We start from the raw sequence: 20,592 nt of genomic DNA, 5'->3' as shown, positions 1-20,592 counted from the left end.
ATGGGCTGTTTGAAAAGCGCCTGAATTGCAATCACATGTGCACAAGGACATCACAATGTCTGCAACTACATTGTAATCTCCTCATTTAGAACTATCATAACTTTTAAGGTAAAAGGTAAAGGTTCCCTTCACACATATGTGCTAGTTGTTCCTAACTCTAGGGGACGATGCTCATCTCTGTTTCAAAGCCGAAGAGCCAGTGCTGTCCAAAGACGCCTCCGTGGTCATGTGGCCGGCATGACTAAATGCCAAGGGTGCACAAAACGCTGTTACCTTCCCACCAAAGGTGGTCCCTATTTTTCTACTTGCATTTTTTATGTGCTTTCAAACTGCTAGGTTGGCAGAAGCTGGGACAAGTGATGGGAGCTCACCCCATTATGCGGCATTAGGGATTCGAATTGCTGAACTGCCAACCTTTTGATCGACAAGCTCAGCATCGTAGCCACTGAGCCATCACATCCCTTTTTATCGTAACTTTTATTAATCACTAAATAAGTGGTCATTCAGTGAAGATTACCTATAATATAGATGCTAAACTAAAGTTCTCCTGACCTATATGAATTGGTTTCTTAGTCTGCCTTGTAGGGCTGACAGTACCTTCAACTATTATACGAAACCAGCTCTTAAAATATAATGCTTATAATAAAAATATATAACTAAACAATAGTGATGATATAAGAGAGAGTATATCAGGACTGGAGATGCATAAAAAACTTTTAGGGTATGTAGAGTTAATAGCTGTAAGCTGATGAGTGGTTGTAAGTGGAGGCAACTGGAAGCTGATGCAATGGGAATGAGGCAGCAGGGTTACTGCCACTTTAAGAAGCTGGGTAAGAAGCTGCCTATATAAGGGAAGCCATTAAAGGGCATCACCCTTTTCCTCATGTTATCTCTCATCATGTTACAGTGGTTCTCCTCCTTTCTCTCTGACCGGTCGCAGTTTGTGTTGACAGGCGGGCAGAGGTCGACCTCGAGGCCTCTCATCTGTGGAGTGCCGCAAGGGTCGGTCCTCTCGCCCCTTCTGTTCAACATTTATGTGAAGCCGCTGGGCGAGATCATCCGTGGCTTTGAGGTGAGATACCACCAGTACGCTGATGACACCCAGCTGTACATCTCCACCCCAGGCCACCCCAGCGATGCCCTTGAAGTGATGGCCCAGTGCCTGGAGGCTGTACGGATCTGGATGGGGAGGAACAAGCTCAAGCTCAACCCTTCCAAGACTGAGTGGCTGTGGTTCTCGGCATCCCGATATAGTCAGCTGACTCCATCGCTGACTATCGGGGGTGAGTCTTTGGCCCCTATGGAGAGAGCGCGCAATCTGGGTGTCCTCCTGGATACGCAGCTGTCCTTGCGTATCCTGACGGCTGTTGCCAGGGGGACCTTTTGTCAGGTTCGCCTGATTCGCCAGTTGCGCCCCTTTCTTGATCGGGATTCCGTGCGCACAGTCACTCATGCCCTCATCACCTCTTGCCTGGACTACTGCAATGCTCTCTACCTGGGGTTCCCCTTGAGGAGCACCCGGAGGCTCCAACTGGTCCAGAATGCGGCCGCGCGGGTAATTATGGGAGCTGCATGGTGCTCCCGCATAACACCGCTCCTGCGCGGGCTGCACTGGCTCCCAGTGGTCTTCCGGGTGCGCTTCAAGGTGTTGGTTACCACCTTTAAAGCGCTCCATGGCATAGGACCTAGTTATCTTCGAGACCGCCTTCTGCCACCGACGACCTCCCATCGACCCATGCGCTCCCACAGACAGGTGCCATCAGCCAAGCAATGCAGGCTGGTGACCCCCAGGGGGAGGGCCTTCTCTGTGGGGGCTCCCACCCTCTGGAATCAGCTGCTCCCAGAGATAAGGAGAATCTAAGACCTCCGTGCCTTCTGCCGTGCCCTTAAAACTTACCTTTTCCAACAAGCCGGTCTGGCCTAACAAATCCTTTAAATGATTTTAAATTTGTTTGTCTTTTTAAATTTTGGGCCAAATTGAGATATTTCCTTTTAATCTGTTCTTAATGTATTTATTATGTGTTTTTATTTGGCTGTACACCGCCCTGAGTCCCTAGGGAGAAGGGCGGTATATAAATTTGAAGTAAATAAAATAAAAATAAATAAATGTATCTCATTGCTTTCCTTTTGTCAGTAGCTGTATGATAAGGTATTTACCACATATAAGTCTGCTTCCTAGAACACAAGAACAGCTATTTTGTTTGGTATCAAGGCCTCTCTAATCCAGCATCCTATTTTCATAGTAGCCAAATTAAAACCCACAAAGAAGAGACAATGTAATGCCATTCTTCTCTCATTATTCCCCAGCCATAGATGTTCAGAGACTGGTTGCCTCAAATCTTAGTTTCACATATATACCACAAATATATATTTAGCTGTAGATAAAACTACTATTGATTATCTAAAGGCTCTGTATGCTGTGTGCTGTGTTTTGCTCCTGGATTTATCCAGTGGTGGGATTCAAGTAATTTAACAACCGGTTCTCTGTCCTAATGATTTCTTCCAACAACCAGTTTGCCAAACTGCTCAGAAAGTTAACAAGTTCGCACTCCAGAAGTGGTGCGAACTGGCTGAATCCCACCACTGGATTTATCTCATAATACTAGTCACGCTGACTAAACTCTGACAAAAACAGAGTCCTATTTGTAGCTATTGCCCACTATATTGGGGTCAGGGGGACACTTGGAGTGGCACTTCAAGATAAAAAGGCAATATTTTGTTCATACTGGTAAAGATATTAGATCAGGAGTCTTCATGTTCAAGCCCACTCAGTGTCAGAACCTCACTGAGTGATTTAGTATCAGTTACTATCTTTCAGTTCAACTACCTCACAGGACTAATGTGAGAATAAAATTGTAAGATACTACTGCAGGTTGCCTTTAATTCCTCAAGGCTATAAATCTGACAAGCAGACAAATAACAATAAAATAAAAAATAAAAACGACCTCACTGAATGACCAGTTTCTTGCAGGAGATCGGAACTCTTGACTTACTTAGATATTCTCAGAGGCTTATATTGAAATTTGATTCAAGTCTATGGAAGCTCTATTAAATATCAATGGCCCTTCATTGCCCTACAATTTATGCATCCCTAGAGACTCCAGAAAAGGAAAAGCATAGAGGGTGAATTCTCCCTAAGATAGGTCAGGGAGATTGAGTTCCTTGCAAAGATGATCAAACAAAAAAAAAAAAAATGTCTGTCTTTTCAGGAAACTAAACTGCAGGATTTGAGGCAACCAGTCTCTGAACATCTATGGCTGGGGAATAATGACAGAAGAATGGCATTACCTTGTCTCTTCTTTGTGGGTTTTAATTTGGCTACTATGAAAATAGGATGCTGGATTAGAGAGGCCTTGATACCAAACAAAATAGCTGTTCTTGTGTTCTAGGAAGCAGATCTATTTGCTGAGCTATTTGCTGAGCTGGGCAGTCATACCTGCTATGTCATCTCAACCTTTTCATCCACATTGTGGAGGTCCTTGGCTTTAGAGAGGGGGAAAAAGAAGAATATGGTAACATTAACATAAAAAAGTGAAGAGTCCCAGTTTTCCCTAACTTGGTGACCTAAGATGTTTTGTAACTTGTAACTTCTGCAAATTGTCTAGACCAGGGATCAGCGATCTGCGGCTCTGGAGCTGCATGTGGCTCTTTCACCCCTCTGCTATGGCTCCCTGTCACTCAAAATATGTGTCACAACCACCAATGTGCGACACCCGCCAGCACATGATTTATTGAGCTTTTCAACCCCTGGTAGGCTAACCATGGATAAATCCAAGAAAAGAAAAGTTTCAGAAGAAAACAGAACATTTAATTCAACTACATATGCTAGTTTTGTGGCCGCTCAAGAAATAGTCAGGAACAGGAAGGGTTTTGTGGCTCCCGGTGTTTTCTTTTCTGTGGGAAACGGGTCCAAATGGCTCTTTGAGTGTTTAAGGTTGCAGACCCCTGGTCTAGACAGTGTCAAGTTGCTGATGTCTATGGGGAGGGACAATTTGAAAAAGGTTTTTACTTGGGTGAAAGGGGAGGCTATCTACAAGAATGCAATTCCTATTAAATTGTGTTTTCCTTCTCCCATAAAAAAATGAAAATTTCCTTAAAGATGTTTAATAAAGTTTAGCAACAAAATAACAATATTTCTTAAAATTCAAATCCACATAATTTCTCCCTCACAATTTATTATTTGATTAATTATTCCCCCCCCACACACACTTTGAAATATATAGTAGTCAGTTATAAATGTTTTCTTAAACTGTTTTATCCTAAATCTTTGGTCTATTTCACTCTGGAGGAGTTCTCACAAAAGTTGAAAAGGGTAATCACCTTTATTAGTAATGGTCTCAGTGGGACTGTAAAAGTCAAAATGGAAACAAGAACAGAGCTCATCTTGTCAGCCTCGAGGTAATTTGGTTGAATCACAAAGGAAGAAGCTGCCTAAACCCAGAATGAGGCTGAGGGCCAGAACAAACCTTTTCACGAGTCTTAGAAGGAATCACCCTTTACAAATACAGCACGCTAAATATTTATGCTAATGTGTAGGCACAGAATATAGTTATGAATACATGACTACAGTTTTGGATGTAGCCTGTCAGGGTCCATAAATATGTAATGATATGTAATGCAAAGAGGCTGCTGATGTCAACATTGGATTTTTAGGTTGAGGACACTTGGGGTGTGAATTTTGTACCAGCAAAGTTCCTTCCTTTTCCTGAGAGGAACTCCTTCTAATGGAGATACTACTTCTGTTAGAAAAAGGCTTTTCCTACTGGGGAAAGCTTCTTCTTCTGAAATCAAGAAGCCTTTGCATCCAACCCAGTGGCTGAATTGGATGCTTATCTCAGGTTCTTGGGAACTTGATGGATAAAAATGCCAATTCCACTCTGATTGACTGTGTGACCAGACACAAGAAGAATACAATTTTAGTTGAGAATGGTGCATTGCATGATTTTGGCCAATATTTCTTATTGGAATTAATAAAAAATTCTGAAGAATCTGATAGAATACAGTGAATTTTGTTAATATGGTGATGGGTTACAAAGATTATTAAGTTCAAAAAGAAATATACATTATTTCCACAGCAAGGAAGAAAAAGCAGAAATGGTTAAACTGATTGCTTTATTGAAAAAAGAGAATATATTTAATCATGTTTTCTACTTGGAAATCAATTCTTGGTTTTGTGCTTGTGATAAAAAAAATATGAAGCTTTGATTTTGGTTTTACCGATTATATAATTTTGTTTTTATAGAAATGGCTAGTATATACTAACGTGTAAAAGTAAAAAGTTGAAGTTGTAATGTTGTTACCTTCTACTGTGCTAAAGAGGTGGAAGTCAATGCTTTTTTTCTTTTTCTCTTTGTACCCCATATTTTCTTTCCTCCCCTTTTTTTTACCTTCTCCCAATTTCCTATTTCTATTTTCCTTTATATTTTATACTTGGATAAAACAATAAAAGTTGGAATTAAAAAAATCTGATGTCAGTTACTGGAGTGACTTTGCTTAGTAATGAATAAAATCCACCAATGATGACTCAAGCTTATTTCCTCAAAATGTTTACCCCTCTGAAATACAACAAGTTTCCTTTTATTCTCAATTAAAAGCCTGAAAATTAAAATAATTTATGCGAGATACATGATTTATGATTTGCTATGATCGTGAGTTTGAAAACAAGGAAACTGAGGACTGGAAATAGAAATCTTCAGTCTTATAATTGTTAGAATAACATCTATGATTTTTTTAGAAAGTAAAAATGGTCAGCCACACTCAAAATCCATACATTTATGGACACACTTTGCATTTGTGACCCCATATTTGGAGAAAAGATGAAGGTAAGCTTCAGTGTAAAACAGGGGCATATCATGTAAAAAAAAAATAGAGCTACAATTACAGCTGCCATCTTGATCTTTGTGATCATATTTTGCAGACAATTCTGGTTATAGAGGATCTTGTGGAAAAACACTCGCGGAGGTGTCAGGTAGCATTCTGAGAAAGCAGCACTTTGTATGATTGTTAATTTCCCCCTATATGGTAATTTTATTAACTTCCAAGCCCCCATCAGTCCTTTTGTAATATGCGTACCAATTCCAAAATAATTGGAGACCCCTTTCATAAAGCAATGATGTGTTTAAACTCTTGAACATTTCTCACAGGATTCTGTAACTTTTTGGTTTTCAGAATTTCAGGAAGTTTCCATTTCCAAATACAAAGAAAGAAAAAGAAGGGGAGGGTAACGTTCAAATTCTGTTGTCGCCACTCAAATTCTGTCAACTGTTTTGAAAGAGAAAATAATCATAACCTACAACCCTCATTCAAAGGCAGACATTTTTCTTTCACTGAAGTTGAATTGGTACTGAAAGATAGTTGTGTTTGCTCAAAGCTTGGAAATATGCATGTGAATGGTCTCTCTCTCTTTCCCTCCTCCCTCCCTCCCTCTCTCTCTCTCTCTCTTTCTGTGTGTGTGTGTGTAGTGAAAGCAGTTTCTAGTATTTCAAAGCCTGTGGTATGCAGTAAATGGGCTCTTTGCCAAATGGGAATTGAAACGAGTCTACGTATTACACTATTTGCCTTCGAAGAAATTAATTTTCAGCCAGAAGCAGATAGGCTTATTTAATATTTATCTTTAGCTGCAGGTAGATGAATCTATTATTTTATAAGTTTATTTTGAGGCTGCCTTTCTGCTTTTCTTACTGCAATAGATTTCTTGGCTATAGGATTCCTGCAGGAGGCGCTGAAGTATTCTTACCTGGACTTTGCTAGGGTTATGGAAATGGAAATGGATGACTAATACCTGCTGGAGTTATCATTCTACAAGCATTATGTTCTCCTTTTCTTGTTTTTTTAATCTGTACCTGTTACAAGTCTCAGAGGTGATCAGAAGTTTAACGAGTTTGGATGGAGAGAATGGAAGGACAGCAAAATCTCTGTAACACCCTGCTGTTCTCAAAGTTATTAGCCATGAAGTTAATGTATTTACTGAAATTAAGCAAAGGGAGTGGGGGGAAAGGCCTTCGAAAATGCTCTGTATCAAAGGAAATGATTTTATACCAACAAAACTATGAATTTCATGAGAAAGCTGTTGCAAAGCAGAGGGTCTTGAAAACAGATACTAGGGTTACTTCCTTTTAATCTACCAAATCTTGGACAATTCGTTCATAAATTTATATAAATGTCTTTCTTGCTTTTCCTTCAGGAGCTCAAGGCAATAATCATACTATTATCCTCTTCATTTCATTTCTTCACTACTCTGTGAGTAGATTGGCTCAGTGATGGCAAGTCACCCAATAATTGTTCACCAGGAATAAAGTGGATGAGTAAAGAATTGTTGGGAGCGGGGTGGCATATAATTTTTATTATTGTTATTTGTCACACAGGCAGCCAGATATTTTTGGCATTTTTATCCTCCTATTGATTCCTTCCCAAGGACCTGGGCTTCTCAGATATTGTTTGATGGTGTTCAAGATATTGTCACTGGATGTGAACTGTTCCAAGAAAAGCTGCGTTTTGCAATTGACTGATGGTGATTTTTGTTAATGCTGATGGTATTCAAGTGGTGGTCCAGATGTTTCAGGATTGCACGCAAGGCATCTATCATTATTGATACTATCTTTGCTTTCTTTTGCTACAGTAGCTCTACTTCTATTTGCAGGTCTTTGTATTTTGTGATTTTCTTTAATTTAGTAGATGTACTAAATTGCAGGCACTGCAACATCGACTAAATGAGACCTATTGACAATTGTTATATCTGGGGCGTTATGTGTGGCAGGTGCCTATTTATTTGAATTCTAAAGTCCCAGAGCCTTTAGCATCTTTGTTTTCTATTTCTTTGTCTATTTTGGGGTCCCACCAGTTCTTGCTTTCAGGTAAATAGTACTTTTTGGAAATCTTCCAATGCACCTTGTTGCTACCTTGTTATGTCATTGTTTGTAATCAATCTGTATGATCTTCTTTCAGCAGCTAACTAGATGGTCCACTTCTTCTTCAGCTTCTTTCCAGAGATGCCATTTGTTGCAGTGGTGAAATCTAATTTTTTTTCCTACCGGTTCTGTGGACGTAGCTTGATGGGCATGGCTTGATGGGGAGGTCATGTGACTGGGTGGGTGTGGCTATGTAATCATGTGACTGGGGGCGTCAAAAGACAGAAACTCACTTTAACAATGTCCTGCTGGAGCAGGGGGTTGGACTAGATGACCTCCAGGTCACTTCCAGCCCTGGATTGATTGTTGTGCTCTTTCAAGGTATCCTCTGAAGCTGTGTCTAGTGCCAGGTTTGTGGTCCTTCCTTCCTCTCCTTTTTCCCTCCCTCCCTCCCTCCCTCCCTCCCTCCCTTTCTTTTTTTCTTTCTTAGCACACCCCCCCCTTTGTTTTTGGCCTAGCAGGTCTCAGGGAAGCCTCCTGGGAGCAAAACCAGACCTTCCCCACCCCCCACCCCCCACCCCCCGTTTTTGGCCTAGCAGACTTCAGTTTCAGTACCTTCCACGGAGCAAAAACGGACTCCCCCCAATAGGTAGTAAAAAATGCTTTAAAAAGTAAAAAAAAAAAAAACTTTCGAGGATTGTGTAGCATAGCTAATTGTCACAGTTGATTGTTGGAACCTTTTTTAAAAAAACTTTTTTAAAGCATTTTTTTACTACCTATTGCCCGAATGGATAGTAAAAAAATGCTTTAAAAAAGTAAAAAAAAAAACCCTTCAGATGATCAGCTGTGCCGCGCCATCTTCGGAACTTTTTTTTTTACCTTTTAAAGCATTTTTACTACTGGTTCGGTGAACCAGTCACATTTGTTACTACCTGTTCGGGCGAACTGGCCTGAACTGGTAGCATTTGACCCCTGATTTGTTGGCATTTTATGCATTTGTTCTTAAGATGTGGTCTTCTGCAGCCAGATTTAGCCCCTTTGTCGCCTTCAATTTTCATACCCTTAGCCATTGTCTGGTCTTGGTCTCTATTTTTAATATCATCATCATTTTTAGTCATTCTCTATCCATTGCAAGATGAATGCCTCTTCCGCATATTTCCAACCAATACAGTCCTGAGCTTTCTTTTGCCAACTGGACCTGCAATACTTGCTGATGTCATCGATCCATCTTGTTTTAGGTCTCATTCATACATGCCTTTTATCAAGTTGAATCCTTTCTATGACTGCTTTGGTCCACCTGCCATCAGTTCTTCTTTTTATGTGACCAGCCCATTTCCATTTCAATTATTTTATTCTTTTAAAAAAAATGTTTTATTGGTACATTTTTTCTTTAAGAACATAAAAAAATTCTATGTCTATCTGAACAGCATGTTGTCTGGGCACAATTAATTTTCAATAGAGATACAACAATAACCATAGTCCTACTAATAATCTTAATAAGCACATCATTATTAATCACATAATAATAATACAATTAGTTTGTCCATCTTGCAATATTTTCAGTACAAATTTTTATTATCTTTTTAAATTCTTTTTAGATTCTAACCTCTGTTTCTGTTAGTTAACCATTGGTAAAATAAATCTCATGTTAAAAAAGATTTTGTTTCTTCCTTTTCTTTTATCTTAAGTGTCAATCTATCCATCTCAGCACATTCTAATATTTTTTTATTACACTTTCATTTGTCTGGACCTCATCATTTTTCCATTGTTGTGAAAACACTATTCTTGCTGTCATTACTACATGCAGAATTAAGTATATATTCCCTTTATTATACTGTTCTGGTAATATCTCCAGCAGAAATATTTCTGGTTCAAATCTATGTATTGCTCTGTTATTTTTTTCTAACCAAGTATGTATTTTAGTCCAGTATTTATTTTGCCTTTGGGCATGTCCACCACATATAATAATATGAACCTGGTGTCTGATTACACTTCCAACATTTAGCTGATAAGTTTTCAAACATATTTGCTAACCTCGCTGGTGGTAAATACCACCTATAAAACATTTTGTATAAATTTTCCAATTATTTTACTCCTTGATGATATCATATACTTTTGTTTGTTCTCTATATTTTCTCTATATTAATATACTGATCATTTAATACTTGTCATATCTTTTTTTCTAGTCTTCATTTGGTCTTTCTTGTAGACCAGTTTGCTCTCTCCAGTGCTCAGTAAGAATATAGGCTTCAGTGCTTCTTTTTTACTGTCCTTCAGATATTCTTCAAATGCCCCCTTCTTCAACTTGTCTGGTGTATTTGCAACATTACAAGCCCACCTACCTTATCTGTCAACATCACTACATGGATGAAGGACACAATTCATTATCATTATTTTTAGGGTCTTCATATCCAGGCTTTTAGTTCATTAGTTCACTAGTCCAGCTGGGATTGCCAGGTGTTACTTGCCTTGGTGGTAGTTCCTCCACTGGACTTTAAGATCACTTCTAACCTTCCTCTTAACTTCAATGTGCTTGATGTTGTCAGCCTGAAAAATGCCCAGGTATTTGTAATGATCATCTTCATCTAGATTTTTGATGTTATTTCCATAGAACATCTTGGTTCCTTCATCTTTCACTATTTGTCCTCTGTTGAGTGACCCATTTGTCCAGTCAAACCTCCATTTAACATCTTTATTGCACATATGGACAGTGTTGAGCAGAAATTCTATTTCAGACAGCATTTTTCCATGCAGCTTCAGATCATCCATGTAAAGGAGGTGTGATAGCCTGGTAGATTTTTGGTGTTTGATAACCATGGCCTGATTTGTTCAGTATTGTTGACAATCAGTGCAATGATGTTAACAGATTAACAGAGTTGGAAGGGACCTTGTATGTTAGGTGTTTTGTGCCAGCCATGGCAGTCTCTTCAAAGGCCATCCACTGGTGGGTCAAGGGGCTCCAGCCCCTGCAGCCCCATTGGGGAAAGTTAATGGCCCTCCGGCCCCCTCACACACCTTGTAAGGGAGGGGCCAGGAGGCCCCTATAAGAACCCCTGCACAGGGGCTGCTCTTCCCTTCTTTTCCCTTTTTTTGCCCCTTTTTACCCTTTCCCTTTTGCCTGCTCTTGTTCTAGTCTCCTATGGGACTGACCCATGGGCTCAATCCAGGCATGGATGCCTCCATGCCTGGGACCTTATTTTACTCCACTTTTACTTCTAAATAAAGACTTAATTTGATTGCATCCTTGCATGCTGACCTTTTCTTGGAAGCGCCCTCAACGAACCATCATTCTTCGTGAGATCCCTCACATTGTAGGCCATCTAGTCCAATCCCCTGCCCAAGCAGGAGACCCTACACCATTTCTGACAAATGGCAGTCTAATCTCTTCTTGAAAGCCTCTAGTGATGAAGCTCCCACAATTTCAGAATGCAAGCTTTTCCATTGGTTGATTGTTCTCACTGTCAGAAAATTTCTCCTTATTTCTATGTTCTACGTAGAAACCAGAGAACTTTGAGCTGAATAGTTTTAGCATTTTTCCTGCGATATACCGTATTTTTCAGTTTATAAGACGCACTCTCCCCCCCACTAAAAAGTGGGTGGAAATGTCTGTGCATCTTATAGAGCAAAAGTTGCCAAAGCCCCCACTCACCCACTGGCCCCCACCCTTCAACCATTTTTAGCCTCTGCATGCCCTATTTTTGGCCTCCGCACACCCATTTTTGGCCTCTGGCATCCAGTTTTTGGGCCGTTCCAGGAAGTGGGGATCGGTGGCGATCAGTGGTGATCGACAGCAATAAGCAGCGGTGGTGATTGGCATTGTTGTCAATTGGTGGCGGCAATCCCCGCTGCCTGGAACAGGCTGAAAATGGGATTCGTGGAGGCCGAAAATGGGGCACCCAGAGGCGGTGATAGGTAGTGGCTATCCACACAGCCTGAAACAGCTGTTCGGCAGTATTCCAGGAGGTTGATCCAACCACCAATCATGCTAAATCAGGCTGTGTTAACCTGATGAAGCTGACCATGCTGTTTGCTGTTTGCTGCAAGGATGCTAGCCAGATGAATACTGATGGATGCTGGGAGGCAGAGGCAGGTTTTTTTTTCTTGTTTTCCTCCCCAAAAGCTAGGTGCATCTTATGCTCCGGAGTGCCTTATAGTGCAAAAAATACAGTGGTTTGCCTCTAGCTCTGGTATTGATTCTGATACCAAAGTTACTCAGACTAAAGACCCAGTCCACCATTCTGTATTATAAAATGACCAATTAGATGGATCCTAGAACTTCCCAAATCGGTTAGCGGGTGATCATTGCCTTCCATAGTTTTTCCTCAGCAACTGGTCTTTCAGGATTGATCTTTTTAGTTTTCAAGTTAGAATACAACCATTAAAACTAGTAGTCATTGACAAGTAGGTTGTGGTTCCTTTTAAAAATCAATGCCAGTTATAGTGCTTATCCTTACTGCCATATCCCAGAGCTCCTTCTCCATCCTCCAATTAAGCAATTAAAATAGGCCGCTACCATTTCACTAAAGTTTCAGTTGATTAATCTACCAATTTAAGGAATCCAAGGTTCAGAAAATATGGACAATTTCTTCCTATGAAATGAATCCAAAATTATGATAAATCCATAATAATTATGAAATGAGGTGGCAACCTTGAATCAGAGCCTATTAAATGCCAATGGGGCATTTCTTTGATTAGTCAGCAAACTCTTATATGACCAGAGCGAGCAGGAAACTCAATAGCATTTGATAGGCAATATTATGCAATGCTTACAGTGAAAATTCTATCCTTGGCTCATTACATTTTTGATAAATTGTAACTTCTTGGACAAAACTTTGGTTAGACCTTCTGTTCCTTCCTCCCCCACTGTCTCATATTTCACTCAAAGATCTTCAAAGGACAGAATTTACCCCCAAAGACTTAATCATCATTCAGTGCCAATCTGTAACCATGTGGTACTAATTTAAATTACTGTAGCAATGGGCAAGTCTCTTTCCAGAAATTAATAAATGCAATTTATAAGGAATGTTAAGTAGCAACTAACAATTTAATGCTTTGTGAGTTTCAGCCAAACTGATTAAATAATTAAAGGAGATTTCGAGGGGTTAAAGGGAAAGCTTTACTATTAAAATAGAACAATAGTCGGGGGATTGTTGGCATATGATTAGACAATAAGTGTGATTATTACTCCAAACCTTGTTAAAATAATATTATTTAAAGCCCAATATAACATGTGTTTGTACTGCATGTGTGTTAAAAATGCATACCAATTTCATTGTCCTATATTAGTACACATGTATATGTATGATTTGTGATCTAAATGTCAGTGTAAAAGATCTCTAGTCTAGTGTTCTTTTATCACACAATACAGCCCTTTCTGGGCTGTATACAAATTGACCATACATGCAGATTTACAGATGTTATAATGCAGTTCAAAGAAGACAGAAATGATAATTAGGAATGGAAGAATTAACCTGTGTCATTTCACTTTTTAAATCAATAGTTTGGTTATGTTTGTGACAATCCTCTAGAAATATATATTTTATTGTAAGTTTTGTCTGGAAACAATTTTTTAAACATTTTCCAGAGAGAGAGAGAGAGAGAGAGAGAGAGAGAGAGAGAGAGAGAGAGAGAGAGAGAGAGAGAGAGGGAGGGAGGGAGGGAGGGAGGGAGGGAGGGAGGGAGGGAGGGAGGGAGGGAGGGAGGGAGAAAGAAAGATTGTCCTTGACTTATTGTTTCTTCTACTTAGAACTTCAAACACAAATTTCATTAAACATCTACTGATGAAAAGAAACTAAAGTTCCAAAATTCAACCAAATGTCTTCCTAGAGTTTTGTGTGTCCAATCAGCACAGCAAGATTTAAATTAGGAGTGGCCATTGAACAGGGCCAGCTACCCAGCCTCTTATTCAGATAATACTGATGTGTATATGTTTATATTAATTTTTTAACTGAAAAAACCCTCTCCTTAAAAAGTTAAAATAACCCCCAAAGAAATGACTGGAAGCATCTATAGGAGGGACCAAGTAGAGTAATAACAATTGCTATGACATTCCAATTGCTATGACATTGATTTGGAAAGCAAATTCCAATCCTTACATATTTGCATATGAGTTTACAGCTGAAGTATGGAAAGGCAGAGCTTCGCTTGTCATTTTGATGTCACTGTCATTAGGAATGACATCTATATTAGAATAGTAGTGACTGTAATGCACTCAGTTTCTTTTTATATACTTTTTGTAGGCTCTAGAATGCATTCTGGATTCAGTCTACTCTGGAATTTTCATATACATTTCTTTTTCTGTAGGGGTGGGAATGAAAACCAATTAGGTCTCTTATTCACTTAGGTAGAATACCTATTGATTTGCTATATCTATATCCATTTTTCATTCTTGTAGCTGGAGAGTTCTGATGTCATCATTTCTGATGAAGAAAATAGTGGCAATCCGAGAAACTAATCCATATCCAAAGTAAGCTGGAACTTGCTTTGGAAGTATAAGAACCCTGATAGTCACAATATATCAATTGTAAATGGATGATGAGAAACTGAATAATGCAAATCAATATACATAATAAAAACAAATAACAGACTTTACTAGGACCATGAAAATATATTTATCAGTATTTTCATAGATTATTTTCAGAATGTGCAGTATTCAGATACTGCACTTGTTTTACCAGCTCTTTAAAAAAACCTGACAAACCCAGTCACTCATCTTAACTACTGGGTAATACAAGAAGAGACCGATTTTCATTCCAGTCAGCTGAGTTTCTAAAGTACTTAAGATGTTTGGAAGAGGTCTATAAATGTCACACACATGTATATGGCTATGCTGACTTATTATTCTTCCAAGCAACACACTGAATAGCTTTAAGAAAGTATATATGTATTTTATTAAGAGACTTCTCCTTGTGCTTGGAAGTTCAATGATTCATTAATCTAATTGTACAACCACTTCATTATTTTGAGCTCAAAATTATCATCCGTGTAGCCTCAGAAGTCTTTTGGGGGGCAACAGGGCCTGTCTTCCTGGGTTCAAATGAGGTTTCTATTTCTGTTTTTTCTACTTGTGGGCAGTGGTGAAATGCAAAATTTGTTGCTACTGGTTCTATGGGCATGGCTTGGTGGGCGTGGCTTGGTGGGGGTGTCATGTGACTGGGTGGGCATGTCTAACTTTTTTTTTAATTTTTTAAAGCATTTTTTTTAAACTACCTATTCGCCTGAACCGGTAGTTTATATCACTACTAGTTCGCACGAACTGGAGCAAACCGGTAGCATTTCACCCCTACTTGTGGGGCAACTGGGCTTCCTCTTTGAGGATCTGATTGATAATGCCACTCTTCCATTCTTTGTACAAACAAATGAACTAGAGGGAGGGATTTTTTCCCCCCTTGGTATTATGAATCAATAGGAAAGCAAACTAAAAGAGCAGTGGAGAGGCCAGTTACACATTACTAAGGAAAGAGAAAACAGAACCTAACCAGAGGGCAGATTCGCCCAAAATGTACAAATATATAACTGTAAATACTAATCTGGAAATGTAATTTATGGTAGGAAAATCCAACTGTAGTGCAGTTACGCTACATTGTTCAGGCACCCCAACTACTGTCCATGTTCTGGTGGCATGGGAAGAGGAAGTAAAAAAGGTCAAAATGATGGCGGCAGATGAAGGTGAAGCACCTTCATACATGTCATAACAAATGTATACAAGGATGGGGCTTTGATTGCATAGTCATGGCTGCCATTTTGACTTCTTTGACTTCCTCAGGTAAACCTCCATCTGTTGATGGCTCTGCCCTGCTCTTTACCTTTAAATTGAGTGCTATATATAAATAAAAGAAACAAAATGCCAAGGAGGAAATAAGCCAACGATGTGTGCAAGCATCTCTCCTCTAATTCTAGGGTCAGCTGCAGGGTTGGCATTAGATCATTCTCACTCCTACTATCTCCTCTTGGGATTCAATATCTTTCACAGGGTAGAACCCAGATTCCCCAAGGTTCTCACAAGCTGTATAGAGCAGGGAAATTCCAGGACAACTTTGGATTTCACTGGCTGTACTATAGCTGTCATCCTAGAATTTATATTGGGATTGATATTCCAATTCCTTCCCTCTCAGTCCAGAATAAACACTTTTTTTTGAACATTTCAAGATAATTCCCCAAGAGATTATTAGAGTTACAGTTTTACATTGTTCAGATCAAATGTATTTTGGACAGTATCCTCAACTTTTCCCCAGTTCTTATATATCCTTCAGCCTCTAGCCCTTTCCCCAAACTTGACCTTCTAACTTGGAGGACTTCTAACTTGACTTTCTAGCTTTCACTTTCTGTAATGTAGTAATTCCTTATTGTTAGTATATGACTTTCATCATTAAACATGATTAAACATTTTATTTTATTTATTATTTTAAACTTATATGGATGCCTATATTATGCATAATAATCCTAGGCATCTCATGATAATAACAAAAACAGAATAAATAAAATTGGATGAATACTATGACAATAATGTATATCCCAACTGCAGCACCACAACTTCTATGAACTCTACACTTACACTTGCACTTGCTGGGTTCACTTCTACCCAAGACCAATGCCTGATCTTCACAACCCTCTGGAAAGCTAGTACAGTGGTCCATTTTTAAATGGGCTGCATTTAGAATTGTAGATTTGGGTGCATGAGAAGACCTAATCATTCCCTTTGTCTGTTTGGATGATGAATATATCTACTTATTAATGTAAGATATATTTGCATGAAAATACTGAACTCTGGGAAGCTTTTAGAGCCATAGAATTTTAACAAAGTCTTAACTATACCAGGTAGCTTTCTACATTTGACAGTCATTCTTGGATATTCTGAAATGTTTCTTACGCAGCTTGTGCAGTGGTGTCTGCTAACAAAACAATTCTTTCTTTTTCTATGCCCTTCAATCCTTTTTGACCTCAGCCATATGCTTTTATTTTAGTTTATTTATTCCCTTACTTGCTGGTTATTACTCTGTTATCTGAATGATTATCATCAATTATTTCATCCTTAGCATAAAAAAGGCATTATCAACTTCACTTTTCAATGTGTCAAATGGAACAATTACTTCAGTTCAAGGGCAAGAAGGAACTGTATGGAGAAATCAGAAACCTTGATTATTCTGATTTCCTACACTATACAAGTTACCCTACAACAATTCTTGTATCAGTGCTTTCTCTTTCTCTTTTCACCAACAAATCTGGAGTTTTGTAAGCTATTGAAATATATTTATTCTGCTAAAATGCAGTAGTCTTCATTTGAATAAAAGAAAAATATGTAATGATATTTCTGTTTGGAAATTTAGTTAGAAGGATTATAATCTCAAAGTCTGAGGGATGTCAAAGACTAGAAAGAGCGAGCCTAAATTTAAGATTAAGTTTAATTGTAAGATTTAGAAGGAGGCACATGGATAATATTTGTAAGTGAAAGCATGGGAAGAGGGATAGCTATTTTAAATTCTGTCCCTTAAATTCTCTATGAAAAAAAAAAGGGGGGGGAGCAAAAACAATGGATTCAGTTGCAATAGTGATGAGTGCATCATTGGAAGACCTGAAGAACCAGGTCATACCAGGTCAGAGACACATTATGGAGAAAATCTGTCTAGGTGTCTATGGAGATTCTTAACCATCCAGGTCATGGTTGTTCCAAATGTGCTTTTTCAAGAGGCATCTGGACTTTCTTGGTTTTCTTTGAAAACATTTTGCTTCTCATCCAAGAAGCTTCTTCAGCTCTGACTGGATGGTGGGGAATGGAAGGATTTATACTCCTTGCAGACAGCTGGTCAGTTGCATTCTTTTAAAGAGTCATTAAGGTCACCTGGAGATTTATCTGTGTCATCAGGGTCATCTGAGTGGTGCAAATGGGTGTGGAGCCTTCTTGGAACTGTTGAAAGGACTGTGTTGTAGATTAGAGACAGATGATGTCGTATCCCTCTCCCTCTGTTAAGAGAAGCCTGTTCAGTTTTGAGCTAATGAAGAAAACAATAAATGAAGCAATGTTATCATTCCATACATTGCAGGCATGTCGGAAAAGCTCAGGAGGATCTTCAACCAACATAACATACGTGCACAATTCAAACCCAAGAATATACTAAGGCAGAAGCTTGTCTACCCCAAAGAAAAAACACCCAGATAAAAACTGAGCAATGTAGTATATGCAGTACAGTGCAATGAGCCATGTGCAGATCTGTACATTGGGGAAACAAAACAACCACTTCATAAGCGCATGGCACAACATAGGAGAACAAACATATCAGGATTAGATTCAGCAGTCCACCTGCATTTAAAAGACACAGGCCACTCTTTTGAAGATAACAAAGTCCACATTTTGGACAGAGAGTGCTGGTTTGAAAGAGGGGTCAGAGAGGCCATCTATGTCAAAATTGAACAGCCTTCTCTTAACAGAGGGGGAGGGATACAATATCATCTGTCTCTAATCTACAATACAGTCCTTTGACCAGTTCCAAAAAGGCTCCATACCCATTTGCATCACTCAGGTGACCCTGATGATACAGATAAACTGCCAGGTGACCTTAACGACTCTCTAAAAGAATGCAAATGACCAGCTGTCTGCAAGGAGTATAAATCCTTCCATTCCCCCCCATCTGGTCAGAGCTGAAGAAGCTTCTTGGACGAGAAGCAAAATATCTTCAAAGAAAAACCAGAAAGTCCAGTTGCCTCTTGAAAAAGCACCTTTGGGATGATCTGTCTAGGTGGTTACTAAGAGTCAACACAGATTTGATGTCACATAGCCAGCTAAGACAGTCAATCAGTCAGGCAATTAAAGTCTCTCTGTATAGTGTTTGCTTTCAGGCTTGTTATGATTTCCTTGCTTTAACTTTGCTAATAAATTGCAGGGAGGGATGTGCAAACTATTAGTTTCATTGATATTTATAGACTAGATTGTTCTAATTTATCAGTGAATTATTTATAGAAACTGGGAAAATCCAGAGTTGTTATGTACAGATTTTGTAGATTTTTTCCTGCAATAATCATATATTTCTATGCAGTTTATATGAGTACGCAAATATATACCTTTTTCTACTCAACTACACCTGGCATTCATTTTCTCCTATGCATTTTCTTAATGTACAATTTTGAAAAACAACTTCCTTTAATAGATATCATGAAATACAACTTAGCAGAACATATGTTTCTGTAAGTATAATAAAATCTTTGAATCAGGGATGAGTCCTGTTGAATTCATGGACATGTCCATGCAGTTTCTCAGCAGCATTATTAAAGTGGTTTCCTGTGGCCTTCTTTGAAAACATTTGGCCATTTTCTAGTCCATCATGTGGACAACTCTGGTGGTTTCCCAATCAAATGCTAACCAGGTTTGATATTGCCCAAGTTTAGTGATGGTCAGATAAAAACTGCTGTCTAACTGGGCTTTTTCTGTAAAGGTTTCCTGATGTTTGTTAATTGTTCAATAGTGACAGATGACCAGAGACACAATTTATTTTTTAATATTTCTGCACTAGTTTATCATGGTAAGGTCAATTACAAAAAACAAAACTAAACAAAATCTTTTAACTTTCTTCCTTGGAAGATGGAGATTAAAGGACATGTGAAATGGTTGGCTGGGATATTTGATTTTATTTCAAAAGTCTTTTTTTTTTAAGGGCTTGGAAAAGTGAGATCCAAAAGGTGTAGAAAGGATTACATAAATTCAGCTGGTTGGTTCACCTAATGTGGCCTCAAAACAATCTTAATGTACTTTTTGTAGAGTAAGTGAATTTCCCCAAATAACTATTTTTTTTAAAGGAAAATTATTAGAAAGGTCTTCTGAATATCTTGCTAAATAATAGCTGAAGACAAATGTGTAGTGAGGTGTACTGATTATAAAAAAAAATTGAACAGAGACCTAAGGGGGATCATGAGATGGTCACTGTCTCCATGCATGACATGAAAAAGGACTGAGATTTAGTTCCCAGCATGTCTCTTTAAAGGATTCTCAACAAACCACTTCAGAGTCCTTGAAGAGCCATTGTCATAAGGGAGACAATAAAAGTGGGTGAAAAGTGTTTGTATGCCAAAAGCAATACGTAGATCATTTTCCCGCGTGTGTTATTTCCTTAAAAATTATGTCGATGACAACACCAAAATTACATTAATGTGCTAAAGGTTTCTTCTTATTTTTATTAATTCATGTACCATATTTTAGAGGGTTTTAACAAGGTTGCCTAACTTAGTAATGTGAAAAAATAAAGTAACCATATACTATAGGGAGAAGAGACACAAATAGAAAAAGGATGCAGTAACTTAGTGCATGTTAGCAGATCACTTCCTGGGCCTCCAAACGTTCACTGGATAGTCAGGTAAATTATTGTGCTCATTAAATTGCACCACCAAGAAGTCAACAATGATTCAGCAAAATGGTTTTGTTTGTATAGTGGAGTAGACGTCTGATAGATTTCCAGTCAAACATTTATGGCTAAATGGATGAAGATTTTAACATCCCAGCCTAATAAAAAAACCTCATACTGTGTGATTAAATAAGAGGGAAAGCCGTAAAAAAAAAAGAGAGGAAGTGTAATGACGGTAACATGTAGGTCAGTTACAATTTAATTGTCATTGCACTTCATTGCGAACATATCAATTCTCTGCTGCTTAGTTGAGCAGAAAACAACAACTTAGCGTGTACAGTCAGCGTACTGTCTCTGTCCAACCCCCGCTTCCATCACCTGCTTCCGATGACTTCCTTAACAGCCGCATGAAGGCT

The sequence above is a fragment of the Pituophis catenifer genome, unplaced genomic scaffold, assembly GCF_029215685.1.
Source record: "Pituophis catenifer annectens isolate HBS135680 unplaced genomic scaffold, rPitCat1.0.hap2 SCAF_1, whole genome shotgun sequence".
NCBI classification, from domain to species: Eukaryota; Metazoa; Chordata; class Lepidosauria; order Squamata; family Colubridae; genus Pituophis; species Pituophis catenifer.
This window is presented reverse-complemented; position numbering follows the sequence as displayed.